This window comes from Lactuca serriola, chromosome 4, assembly GCF_051521515.1.
Source record: "Lactuca serriola cultivar US96UC23 chromosome 4, Lser_US96UC23_V15, whole genome shotgun sequence".
Taxonomy (NCBI): Eukaryota; Viridiplantae; Streptophyta; class Magnoliopsida; order Asterales; family Asteraceae; genus Lactuca; species Lactuca serriola.
The window spans coordinates 309,717,684-309,731,316 of NC_136411.1; positions in this window are offsets into that span (position 1 = coordinate 309,717,684).

A 13,633-nucleotide genomic window follows, 5' to 3' on the forward strand; every position below is an offset into this window, starting at 1 on the left:
GGACCTTCTACACTTAAGCCCTACTGAAATCGGGGAAAGTTCATACGACTCGCCGAGTTGGAAGAACAACTCGTCGAGTTCCAGGCTATATTCAAGGGACTCGCCGAGTTTGATGAACAACTCGTCGAGTTCAAGGCCATCTTCATGGAACTCGCCGAGCGCAGCTTGGCACTCGTCGAGTCCCCTTCGACTCTTCACCCATTCTAGCTAACCCTGAGACATGCAACGGATCCGACTCATGGGTCTCAGTTCCTAGGGTCTGGTTATCAGACATACACACTAAATCTGGAGGTTTTAAGGCTTGAAGACCACCCATTGGGGACAAAAGGAACCTATGAGCTAATGAGCAAAGTGGAGGGGGGGGGGGTTATTACCTGATTTGCTGCCTTCCACAGAGTAGATTTCGGGTCTACCTTCACTTTTGGAACACTCTACTTCCACCCTCTTCACTTCTGGAACACAAAAAGGGGCCAGGGTCGTTCTCTACTGCTCTCTGGGAGTAAATGGGACGAAATGGGTTTTTTTGAGTGGGTAAAATAGGGTGAAATGTCTTATAATAGAGTTTCATCCAGACGGGTGGACTCGCCGAGTCCATGCATCGACTCGCCGAGTTCCCCGTGTCCGCCTCGCTGATACTCACCGAGTCGGGATGCAGACTTGCCGAGTTCATGGAAAAATTATGAAAAATACTTAAATAAAATCGTACCACGAATCCGGTGTTACAAAACAGTTCGTCCTCGAAGTCTGTCGCTCGTTCCCAAAACAGTTCCGGGTAATGCTCCATCATCTCATTCACGGGCTCCCAAGTCCAGTTCGATCCCTTCCGGTGCTTCCATTGCACCTTCACCAACTCCACTCTCTTGTTCCTTAGTTCCTTCGATTTCCGGTCTAGGATGGCCACAGGCCGCTCGATATAATTCAGGCTGTCATCAACCTGGATGTCCTCCAAAGGCACCACTGCTGAGTCGTCCACCAGGCACTTCCACAGCTGGGAGACGTGGAAAGTGTTGTGGATCTGACTGAGTTCGGCTGGCAGATCCAGCCGGTATGCCACCTTGCCCACTCGGGCCGCAATCCTAAATGGTCCAATATACCTGGGACCCAACTTGCCCCGTCTCCTGAATCGAATGACGCCCTTCCACGGCGACACTTTCAGGAGAACCATATCCCCGACCTGGAACTCCAGGTCTGATCGGCGCCTATCGGCATAACTCTTCTGCTGACTCTGAGAAGTCTGAAACCTGCTCCGGACCTGCTGAATCTTCTCTGTTGTCTTGAGCACTACTTCAGTGCTCCCCATGACTCTCTGACCAACCTCACCCCAACATATCGGGGTCCTGCACTTCCTCCCATACAACATCTCGAAGGGAGGACGGTCGATACTTGCATGATAGCTATTATAATACGAGAATTCCGCCAACGGAAGGTAGGTATCCCAGCTACCTCCGAAGTCTAAAACTCATGCCCGCAGCATGTCCTCCAGAGTCTGGATGGTCCGCTCGCTCTGTTCGTCCGTCTGCGGGTGAAAGGCGGTACTAAAATGCAGACGAGTACCGAGCTCATCATGAAACTTCTTCCAGAACCTGGAAGTGAACCACATATCCCTATACGAAATTACTAAAAGTGGTACTCCGTGCCATGCCACTACCTCTCTGATGTAAATATCAACAAGTGTCTCGGCCGAGATGCTCTCCTGAATCGGAATAAAGTGGGCACTCTTGGTCAATCGATCGACGATGACCCAAATCGAATCCACTCCCCGCGCGGTCCTGGGAAGCTTGGTGATAAAATCCATCGTAATATCTTCCCATTTCCACAATGGGATATCCAACGGCTGCATCTTGCCATGCGGTCTCTGATGCTCGGCCTTGACCTTCCTGCAGGTAAAGCACCGCTCGACGTACCAAGCCACATCCCGCTTCATGCAGAGCCACAAATAGTCCAGACGAAGATCCCTATACATCTTCGTCGCCCCGGGATGAATGGAGAATCGAGATTTGTGTGCCTCTTCCATCAAGATCTGGCGCACTCCTCTGAGGTATGGCACCCACACCCTGCGGTGTAATGTCAATAATCCCCTACTATCATAGTCAAAGGAGGAAACCTGACCCACTATGAGCTCGCTCTTCCGATGTTCCTCCTTCACGGCCTCCTGCTAAGCGTCCCGAATCCGCTACAAAAACGGAGTCACCACTGTCATCCGCATGCAAATATCCCTGATCGGCGCCGCCTTGCGGCTAAGCGCATCGGCCACCACATTGGCCTTCCCCGGGTGGTGAGGATTTCACAATCATAATCATTTACCACATCAAGCCACCGACGCTGCCTCATATTCAGATTTGGCTGGTCCATGAGGGACCTCAAGCTCTTGTGGTCCGTGTAAATCATACAGCGAACCCCACAAAGGTAATGACGCCAAATCTTGAGGGCGAACACAACAACCCCCAACTCCAAATCATGCGTCGGGTAGTTCGTCTCGTGAGGCTTCATTGCCTCGATGCGTAGGCGATGACATGCCCTCTCTGCATCAATACCGCTCCCAAACCTGCGATGGATGTGTCGCAGTACACCACAAAATCCTCCATGCCCTCGAAAAAAGCCACGATTGGCGCCTCGCACAATCTCTGTCTCAGCATCTCGAATGTGGCCTGCCGCTCAGGCCCCCAGCGGTACACCACCGACTTCTTAGTCAGTCGGGTGAGCGGAACTGCTATCTTGGAGAAGTCCTGAATAAATCTCCGATAGTAGCCTGCCAATCCTAGAAAGCTCCGAATCTCTGATGGAGACCTCGGAACCTCCCAACTCATCACGACCTCCACTTTGGCCGGATCTATCGAAATCCCGTTCTGGTTGACAAGGTGCCCAAGAAACTGCACCTCGCGCAACCAGAACTCCCACTTGGAGAACTTAGCATACAAGTTCTCCCTCCTCAAGGTCTCCAGAACCTCTCGCAAATGCTCCTCATGCTGCTCTCGCGTCTTGGAGTAAACCAATATATCATCAATAAATACTATCACCGGCCGGTCTAACATCGGTTTACAAACGCGGTTCATGAGGTCCATGAACACGGCAGGAGCATTGGTGAGCCCGAATGGCATCACCACAAACTCATAATGGCCATAACGCGTCCGAAACGTAGTCTTCTGTACGTCCTCCTCTTTGACCCTCATCTGGTGATACCCTGAACGCAAATCAATCTTGGAGAACCAAGATGCTCCCTGTAGTTGGTCAAAGAGGTCATCAATCCTCGGGAGTGGGTAGCGGTTCTTCACCGTTACCTTATTCAGCTCCCTATACTCGATACATATCCGATGCGACCCATCCTTCTTCTTCACAAACAGAATCAGGGCTCCCCAGGGTGAACTGCTAGGCCTGATAAAACCCTTGTCCAATAGCTCCTGCAGCTGTGCAGACAACTCCTGCATCTCGGGAGGAGCCACCCGATACGGTGCCTTGGCTATCGGAGCCGCACCAGGGACTAGGTCGATCCTGAACTCCACCTGTCGTTCCGGAGGTATCCCAGGCAGCTCCTCAGGGAATACGTCCGCAAACTCTCGTACCACGGGTACATCGTCCACCATAGTCCTACCCGCCTCCCAGGTATCCACAACGTAGACGACATAACACGTGCAACCCTGTTGAAGGTAACACCTAGCTCTCGCTGCTGAACATAGAGTTGGTCCTCGCTGTGGTCTCTCACCCTTAATCACTAGCTCTCCCCCACCTGGGGTTCTGATCCGCACCAGCTGCTGCGCGCAGTCGATCGCCGCCCCATTAGGGTTGAGCCAATCCATGCCTATAATCACCTTGTTCCCATGCAATGGAATGGGAACAAAATCCACCAAGTAGCGCTCCTCAAATAACCTTAGCACACAATCTCAGAAGACCTCAGATGCTCGCACTGAACGGTTGTCCGCAATGTCGACCTCTAAAGGGCATTCTAACATGCATGCAGACTCAGAAAACTTCTTGCTAAGCGCAAGAGAAACGAACGATCGGGTAGCACCCGAGTCAAACAACACCTGTACTGGGATACCGTTCACATGGAATGATCCTAAACGTATACACATAGAGCACATATCCATATCATAAACATCATATAAATAAGTCAGAGGGAACGAATGATACCCGTCACCATATCGGGTGTAGCGCGTGCCTCCTCAGCTGTCAGCTGAAATGCCCAGCTCCTCACCATCGGAGCCTCTGCCTTTCCCTGCCAGCCATCTGTAATCCGCAGGGTTGCTGGAGCTGGCGCCTTTACTGGCGCAGCTGCTGCCAACTGGGGGCAGTTGGCCCTCTTGTGGCCCCTCTGGTTGTAGTGGAAACACAACAACTCAGATGTCTGTAAAACCGGAGTAGGGGCAGTACAATCCCTGCTAAAGTGTCCCGTCTTGCCGCACTTGTAGCAGCCCGACGATCGCAACCTACACGCTCCCTCGTGCGACCTGTCGTATTTCCTGCGGCGGCCTGGTCCTGAGTGGCCTTTCGGCCTACCATCTGATCCTTTGGGCTTCTTCCCCGAAGCCCCAGTCACCTGTCCCTCCTCTACCTTCCTCTTTCGGATGTGCTCCGGATCTATCTCTCTATCCCTCGCCCTACCAATCATAGAATCTAGGGTCGGGCAAGCTGAAAAACTGACATGCTCCCGAATGTCGGCTCGCAGCATGTCGTGGTAGCGGGTCCTCCTCATATCCTCGTCACCCGCATACTGGGGCACCAGTAACGCCCTCTCCCGGAACTTGGCGGTGATCTTCGTCACAGTCTCCGTCGTCTGTCTCATATCCAAAAACTCCATGGCTAACTACTGGAGCTCCACTGCAGGTGCGAACTCTGCTCTGAACCGGGTCACAAATTTCGGCCTTGTCATAGCCTCAATAGCCACGGCTCCTAACGAGTCACCAACAGACTCCCACCAGTCTCTAGCTCTGTCTCTCAAACACCCTGCTGCATATCTCACCTTCGACCCCTCGGGACAGAAGCTGGTCAGCTGCGCAGACTCAATGTCTGCGATCCATCGTCTGGCCGCAATGGGGTCCTTTGCCCCATGGAAATCCGTCACACCACTTCTCCTGAAGTCCTTGAAGGATAGTGTGTTAGATCCTGACTGGCCAGATGCCATGTCACTCCTGAACGCCCTGAGGCGGTCCTCCATCAGCTCAACTATCCCTTCCTTGATCGATCCAAAAATGATGGGGGTCGACTCAAGGATGCCTCTGGTGATCTCTGACGCGATGAACTCGCATAGCCTCTCATCCATTGGTTCGGAACCTAAACCCGAACCCGATCCCTATCCCGAATCGCCAACTATTGGCCTCGAACGTAGTACCACCATTCTGCAATACATAACGACAACTGTCAGTGGTACTAATACATCTAGAGGGAGCACATCTACTGTAAGGTCCCTGGTCTTGCCTCAGCCTTCTTCGATTCAAGTACGGATGCTCTGCTTCCAGTAGTACGGGCCCATAATACCTTCCACATCTATCCGTATTTTCCTTAAGAACTGCCTTGGCTCCACCAAATCCCTTCTACTACTACTGTTGATCTCGAGCTAATCTCATCATACACCTTGTTCTTTCTCGAAACTCTTTTACTTAGTCTTTAGAAATTATTTCTTTTAAAAAAAATCTTTTAATCTCTCGATTTGAGTCCAGACACCCCCGAAGGTGTATCCGAATCCCTCAAACCTGGGCTCTGATACCAACTTGTAAAGTCCCAAAAATACATGCCAAAATTTTTCATTTTTAAATCAGCGCTTTTGAAAAACATTAGTAAATAAACATCGCCTGATCATAACATTTCATAAATATATTTCGTGTTTGAAATCCAACACACAAAAACAACCATAATGTCAGAGTACAAAATCCCAGAATAGATCATGATGCGGAAAAATAGAGTGCGTGTATGATGTGCCGCTACCGCGCCAGCTCCTTCCCCTTCGATGAAGAGGTACCTGAAAACAAAATTGTAAACTATAAGCACAAAGCTTAGTGAGTTTCGCCCATAATGCCACATACCATGCAATCATATAATGAACATCTAGGGGATAGGGGCCTTGCCCACACCCATAGGGATACGGGCCTCACCCGCACTCCGCTATCTGGGAGATACATGCCTCGCCCACACTCCGCTATCTGGGAGATATGGGCCTCGCCCACACTACGCTATCTGAGAGATACGGGCCTCGCCCACACCCCTTACTGAACCATAACATACAAGTATCACACAGACAACGAGTATAAACAATTCTATCATACTAGCAGGTATCACAATCAAACTTAACTATGAGATACGAGCTCTGCCCACACTCCAATGCTAACATATCGTCTATACGGGCCAAACTTGGTGCCTTAGACCCGTCTCTACCGGAAGGAAAACTCACCTCGAGAGTAGCTGCTGAAAACTTGCTCAACCTACGCCTGGCTGCCGCACCGGTAATCCCTCCGGCTATAAATCCGTTAACATGGATTAGGTACTCATAAATACCCCTTAGGTCAAATGACTGGTCAAAGTCAACTCTCTGATTGACTGGACTCGCCGAGTCCATAAAGCGACTCGCCGAGTCCTTCTACGTCTAGTCCGACTCTGACTCATCAGGTCTCTGTTCCCACTCACTGAGTCAGCCTGACTCGCTAAACGGGGACAACTAACAAACTCGCGACTGGCCTCGCCGAGTCCAAGGGAGACTCGCCGAGTCCGACGAACAGATCTCATAAGTCACTCCAATCATCCCTTATAACATCAACCTTGGAGATTTGGAGATTCTGGGACTATAGCTACACGTTAAACTGCTAATTCCGCGTGCGGTTACAAAGGGTTGGACCTTCTACACTTAAACCCTACTGAAATCGAGGAAAGTTCATACGACTCGCTGAGTTGGAAGAAAATGTCGTCAAGTTCAAGTCTATATCCAAGGGAATCGCCGAGTTTGATGAACAACTTGTCGAGTTCAAGGCCATCTTCATAGAACTCGCCAAGCGCAGCTTGGCACTCGCCGAGTTCCCTTCGACTCTTCACCAATTCTGGCCAACCCTGAGACATGCAACGGATCCGACGCATGGGTCTCAGTTCCTAGGGTCTGGTTATCACATATACACACTAAATCTGGGGGTTTTAAGGCTTGAAGACCACCCATTGGGGACAAAAGGAACCTATGAGCTAATGAGCAAAGTGGAGGGGGGGGGGTTTATTACCTGATTTGCTGCCTTCCACAGAGTAGATTTTGGGTCTACCTTCACTTCTGGAACACTCCACTTCCTCCCTCTTCTTCTAAGCTCCAAAACCTTCTTTGGAAGATCAAAATCACTCAAGAACACAAAAAGGGGCTAGGGTCGTTCTCTACTGCTCTCTGGGAGTAAATGGGACGAAATGGGTGTTTTTGAGTGGTTAAAATAGGGTGCAATGTCTTAAATAGAGTTTCATCCAGACGGGTGGACTCACCGAGTCCATGCATCGACTCGCCGAGTTCCCTGTTTAAACCCCGTGTCCGCCTCGCTGATACTCGGCGAGTCGGGACACAGACTCGCTGAGTTCATGGAAAAATTAAGAAAAATACTTAAATAAAATCATACCAGGAATCCAGTGTTACACTAACATAACCCTAATAGACTTAATCTTGGCTACTGGAGAAAAAGTCTCATCATAATCCACTCCAGGAGTTTGAGAGAAGCCCTTTGCAACCAGTCGAGCCTTATAGGTGTGTACATTACCATCCATATCGGTCTTCTTATTGAAGATCCATTTGCACCCTACAGTCTTATGACCTGGTACATTCTCAACCAAGTTCCAAACTTGATTGTCATACATGGATTGTATCTCGCTATCTATAGCCTCTTTCCATTTAGCAGACTCACGGCCTGCCATGGCTTCCACGTAGCTGTTAGGTTCATCCAGACCTACTAGTGTCTCATCACTAATAAGTGTCTCCCCTTCTGTAGTAATATGGAAACCATAGTAATGCTCAGGTGCATTCCTAACTCTCGTGGAATGCCTCAGAGGTACAGACTCATCAATTGGCTGAACAGGAGTTTCCTCCTGAAGTTCAGGGCTAGGGTTTGAAGTTCCTTCACCACTTGTCTCTTGAAGTTCTTCAAGGTCAATTTGCCTCCCACTGTCTCCTTGGCTTATAAACTCTCTCTCTCTCTCTCTCTCTCTCTCTCTCTCTCTCTCTCGAAAGACTCCTCTTCTTGCTACAAAGACCACATTATCACTAGGTCTGTAGAAGAGGTAACCAAAGGATCTTTGTGGGTAGCCGATGAAAATACACCTCTCTCTTCGGGGTTCTAGCTTATCATGAGACTCGCGCCTCACAAAAGCCTCGCAACCCCAAATCTTGATGTGGTCTAGTTTGGGTACTTTACGAGTCCACATCTCGTGAGGAGTTTTGGCAACTTTCTTTGTAGGGATTAGATTAAGAATATGGGCGGCAGTCTCTAAGGCATACCCCCAGAATGAGATTAGTAGCGAAGCTCGACTCATCATGGAACGAACCATATCCAACAAGGTTCGATTACACCTCTCAGCCACACCATTCAACTGCGGTGTCCTGGGAGGTGTAAATTGTGAGACAATCCCACATTCCCTAAGATAGTCGAGGAACTCTAAACTAAGATACTCACCACCTCGATCGGATCGAAGCATCTTAATGTTCCTGCCCAACTGATTCTCTACTTCTTGTTTAAATTCCTTAAACCTTTCGAAAGTCTCTGACTTATACTTGATTAAGTAGACATATACATATATACTGTAATCATCAGTAAAAATCAAATAATAACGATTAGCATCCCTTGTGGCATGTTTGAATGGTCCACAAACATCCATGTGTACAAGGTGCAACAAACCTTCACCCCTTTCACAAGAACCTGTGAAGGGTGACTTTGTCATTTTTCCAAGTAAGCATGATTCGCAACTATCATCTGACTTTAAGTCAAATGACTCCAAGACTCCATCCTTTTGGAGTTGGCCTATATATGTCCAAGACGACAATGCCATAATGATGCTTTATCCAAGTTATTATTATTAAGAGAACCAATACACAAAACATTATTTCCTAAGTTATCAACCACAGATACTGTTTCATACACACCATCACAAGGTAATGCTTTAAAATAAAGAATATTATTAAAGAAAGCATTAATCGAACCAACCTCATTATCAAACGAAAATGTAAAACCTTGTTTATACAATGCATGAAAGGAAATAATATTTCTTGCCATTTCTGGCGAATAACAACATTTATTCAAAGTATAATCTCCAATCTTGGTGACATGTGAAGTTTTCCTGTTTCCCATGATCAAGTTTATTCTTCCTTGCTCCACATTCTCACTTCTTCTTAGTCCTTGTAAATCAGAACATATATGAATACCACAATCGGTATCAAGGACCCATGAGTTAGAATGGGGTGAGTTATTAGATAAGATAGTGTAAATAGCTGCATGGTTGGGTTTGACTTTCCCATCCTTCACATCTTGTTGGTACTTTGGGCAGTTCCGCTTCCAATGTGCCTTTTCATGGAAATAGAAGCATTCAGCCTCTTTTGGGTCAAAAGAAGGAGTGATGTAACCTTTCTTGGTTCTACTCGAAGAAGAGCCATCACGTGTCGTAGCCTTGGTACCCTTGGAAGAACTCTTTCTCTTCTTCCCTCGTCCTTTCCCGATTGCCAAGACAGGGGCGGAGTTGGTAGGAGTAGGAGTAGTAACAACATCCTTACCCTTAAGACCACTTTCCGCGGTCTTGAAGAGTCCTTGAAGTTTGCTGAGAGTGACCTCTTCCTTGTTCATGTGGTATGTCATGCGGAATTCATCATAACATGAAGGTAAGGAGTGCAAAATGATATCTATTGCAAGCTCCTCAGGGAAGTTCACATTAAGCTTCAGCAAACGGTCCACAAATCTTTGCATTTTCTGCATGTGGCCCGTGATGGGTTCATCATCCTTCATTCGGGTTGTTATCATGGAGGACATGATTTCATACCTCTCTTGTCTTGCACTTTGATGGTATCTTTCCATCAAATACTGGTGCAGAAGTCCTCATAGGACTTTTGGAGGTCGGCTGTCATAGTGGCCATCTTGATGCATGCCACCTTGGTGGCATCCTTTTCATGTGCCCTAAAGTTTGCGAACTCTTGAGGAGTAGCAACTGTCTCATCAATCTCCTTAAGCTCCTTATCGAGGTCATATTCTTTGTCCTCATAGCGGGTAATCATTCGGATGTTTTTGATCCATTCACTAAAGTTGGATCCATCAAAAGTGACTTTCCCACATAAGTTCATTAGATAAAAGGAGCCATTAGGATTAGAGCCAGAAGCAACAGTGTTTGCAGACATCTAAAAAGAAAAGTTTAGTTTAGAAATAGAGATAGTCCTTAATAAAACACCCAAATGTAGTATTAAGGCTAGGACCCAATCACAATATATTATACTTAGAAGAGGTATGCCGTAATCTAAGTAATAACATATTTGAAAGGTAGGTGAATGACGATTCACCAATGACCACTAGTGGCACACTCGATAGATTCCTCATCTATACCTTTCCACCAAAGACGAAATATTAAAATATTTAATTTGGTTCTTAGAAACTCCTAGATTCTTTTGAGATTCAATGAACTTTTCAAAGGCATGTTTCAATCTCGAGTGTGCCCTCCAAGTTTTGTGACTGGGATGCCGAGGATCACAAAACGAGGTGTGAAGTAACCATGCAAATTACTTGGTACCCTTAATGTATTACCCCTCAATCGATGTGCCGGTTAACCACAGACTCTCCATCGATACTATGATAAATATTAAGTCACCCTTTACCTACCTTGTTAAGTTCAAGTTAGTGTGCCGGTTAACCACACACGCTCCACTAACGACTTAGACAAAGTGTAAAGTGTAATTTCATGGATTAGCACCTTATTCACATTTTTCCTAAAGTAAGTAAGATTGGGAGTTTAATAAAACATTTGGTTACTTTATAATATTCCTCATACTTTTAATGAGAATTTATAAGTCCTTATCCTACCCGTTCGGCTAACGACCATCCACCGGTCAAGCAAGCGGTGGGTGAAAGTGGACACCCATTAAGTTGCCATTTTATAGGCAACAACCTTATACCCACCTTATAGACTAGCTTCGTGAATGAGGCGTACTAGCGGTAAGACGACTTTGATCTTATACATATATATATATATATATATATACATATATATATATATATATATATATATATATATATATATATATTAACTTATAATATTATAAAGTATAAGGGTTGAATTTTAACTTTTAAAATTCTAAGGGTTGGAACTAAAGTTTTATTCAAGACTTTACTTGTTCCAAAACATGAGGGCAAGTTTTGTAAACTTTCAAAACTTAACTTATGAGTTAATTAGAGTATTAAAAATGAAGACTCTTCATTTTATAACCCATGTGTTCTTTTAATGGTTTTTAAAACAAAGTGAATTTTGGTTTTCCATAACTTGAGGACAAGTTATGGACTCCATTAAAACACATAATGATCATGAATTAATCTACCACATAGGTTACAAATAATTCCTATGATCATCTAAACATCATAAGATCAAGAACATGAATATGAACACTTTCATGAATCAAAAATTACACTTAAAACTTGTAATTTTCATATTTTTTCATTGTAAATGGATTAACATGAACATTACACCAACTAAAACAAGTTTTAAAACACCAAAATAGTTTAGGGTATTGTTCCTAGTCCATTTCCAGCAACAAAAATCTAAATTCTGAAAATTGCAGCCTCTACTCGTTGAGTGCATGAACTGACTCGACGAGTAGCTTGCATTTGTTCATGGACTCGTCGAGTCCCCCCATGGACTCGGTAAGTTCATACGGGCAGAAAACAGAAAACTCAATTTTTCAAGCAGTTTGCACAAAAATCAAACAAGCAAGCCTAGGCTCTGATACCACTGATGGGTTTTGAGCATTCTAACACTTCCTATGTGTACATGCAACCCTAATAAACTTGGATCTATGTTTTTCTAATAATCATGCAAAGTTGTTTTCCAAGGTTATGAACCTATCTAGCATACATGGGGTAAAATTTTCTTTGTATAAAAGATAGAACTACATACCTTGTTGTTGAAGGTGTTCCTTGAAACCTTGTGAGCCTAGCACCTAAAGTGTGATGCCACAAATGCTTCACACAACACCAAATGCAAAGAATAAACTTGATAGAATACTCAAACACATGTAAAATCAGCCAAGCCCTCTTGTTTCTTAGTGTAGCCGATTTTGGGGAGAGTTACATTGCTTATATAGTGTGTGACATTGGGTAAACCCTAATGTTACATGACTCTTCATTTCTTGATCCATGGGTTAACTCCATATATTTAATTAGTTATCTTTTGATCACTTAATTAATTCTAAATTAATTCTTGATCAAAACTAATTAAATAATATTATTAATATATTAGAACTTATAATATATTAATAAACCATATGTCTTATTTCTATCATTTAGTTTATCCAATTGCATGGTGCCATACAACCCAAATGGACCATGCTGGGTCGGGTCAAGTACTTACTAGAAATAGTTATGGACTTAGACACCTTATCCAACAGAAATAGTGTCGACAATTCCAGTCGTAGTGATAACCAAGGAACCCAATGGGTGCCTACCTACAAGGACACCCCAAACCCCAAACCTAAAAACATGAAATGAAATATCAAGATCGAAAAAGTGGGCAGTTCGACTGAAGGGCCTACCAAAAGGAAACATGCGGTAGCAACCCCTACCCTCACTAGTTCTACTACCCCAACACCGACATTACCATATTATAGAGAAATCTCCTACACTGCAGCAAGTGCAACTACCATCACTACGGAAGCTGCTGGGAGTAGCATTGTAATAAGTGCAACAAGAAGGGACACACTGCTCGCGTCTGTAGGACTCCGACCCAACACATCACTTCAACCACCAATGTCGAAGAAAGACTAGTATGCCATGCATGCAGAGCAACGATAAATTTCAAGAGAGATTGTCCCACAGAGAGGAATGACGGAGGAACAGGAGGATTTTAACGATAAGACATGTCGAAGAAACGAGGAACCCTCTTGGGATTTTTGGTACGTCTCCCAACAATAATATTTACAGCTTAAACTTTACTAAGACCAGTACCAATTAAAAAGTAATTAAATTGCTCCCTCATCTGAATAAAACACATCATTCATATAAAAACTAAGGATCTTTACAGGTGAGCCATGATGGCTTAGTGTATACCTTAGGGTGATGCATAGTTAAGATTCTACAGGCTTAGAGTGAGTAATTCCGACTTATTTCCAGTTTCTTGTTTGATTGTGGATTTAGGGCAGAGTTACTCAGTCGACGGTCTTCTTAATCTTCATTATATATGACTCGTATACACCAAGCGATTATAGAGGGACGTTATAGGGATTGTATTATGAGATTTTCGCAGTAGAAATAAAAAGGATAAACCTGAAAGCACTAGAAAGTACACATATAATGCACTTTCACTCTAACAAACACTTCTTCCTAATTGAATTAACACCCGTTACGATAAGAAGTTCTGAAATCGTCATTAGAAATGAATTGGCTTGGTCCTTATCATACCTATTCCACGTGCTACCAAAGAGACCCTTCGTCTTAACAGACCGATT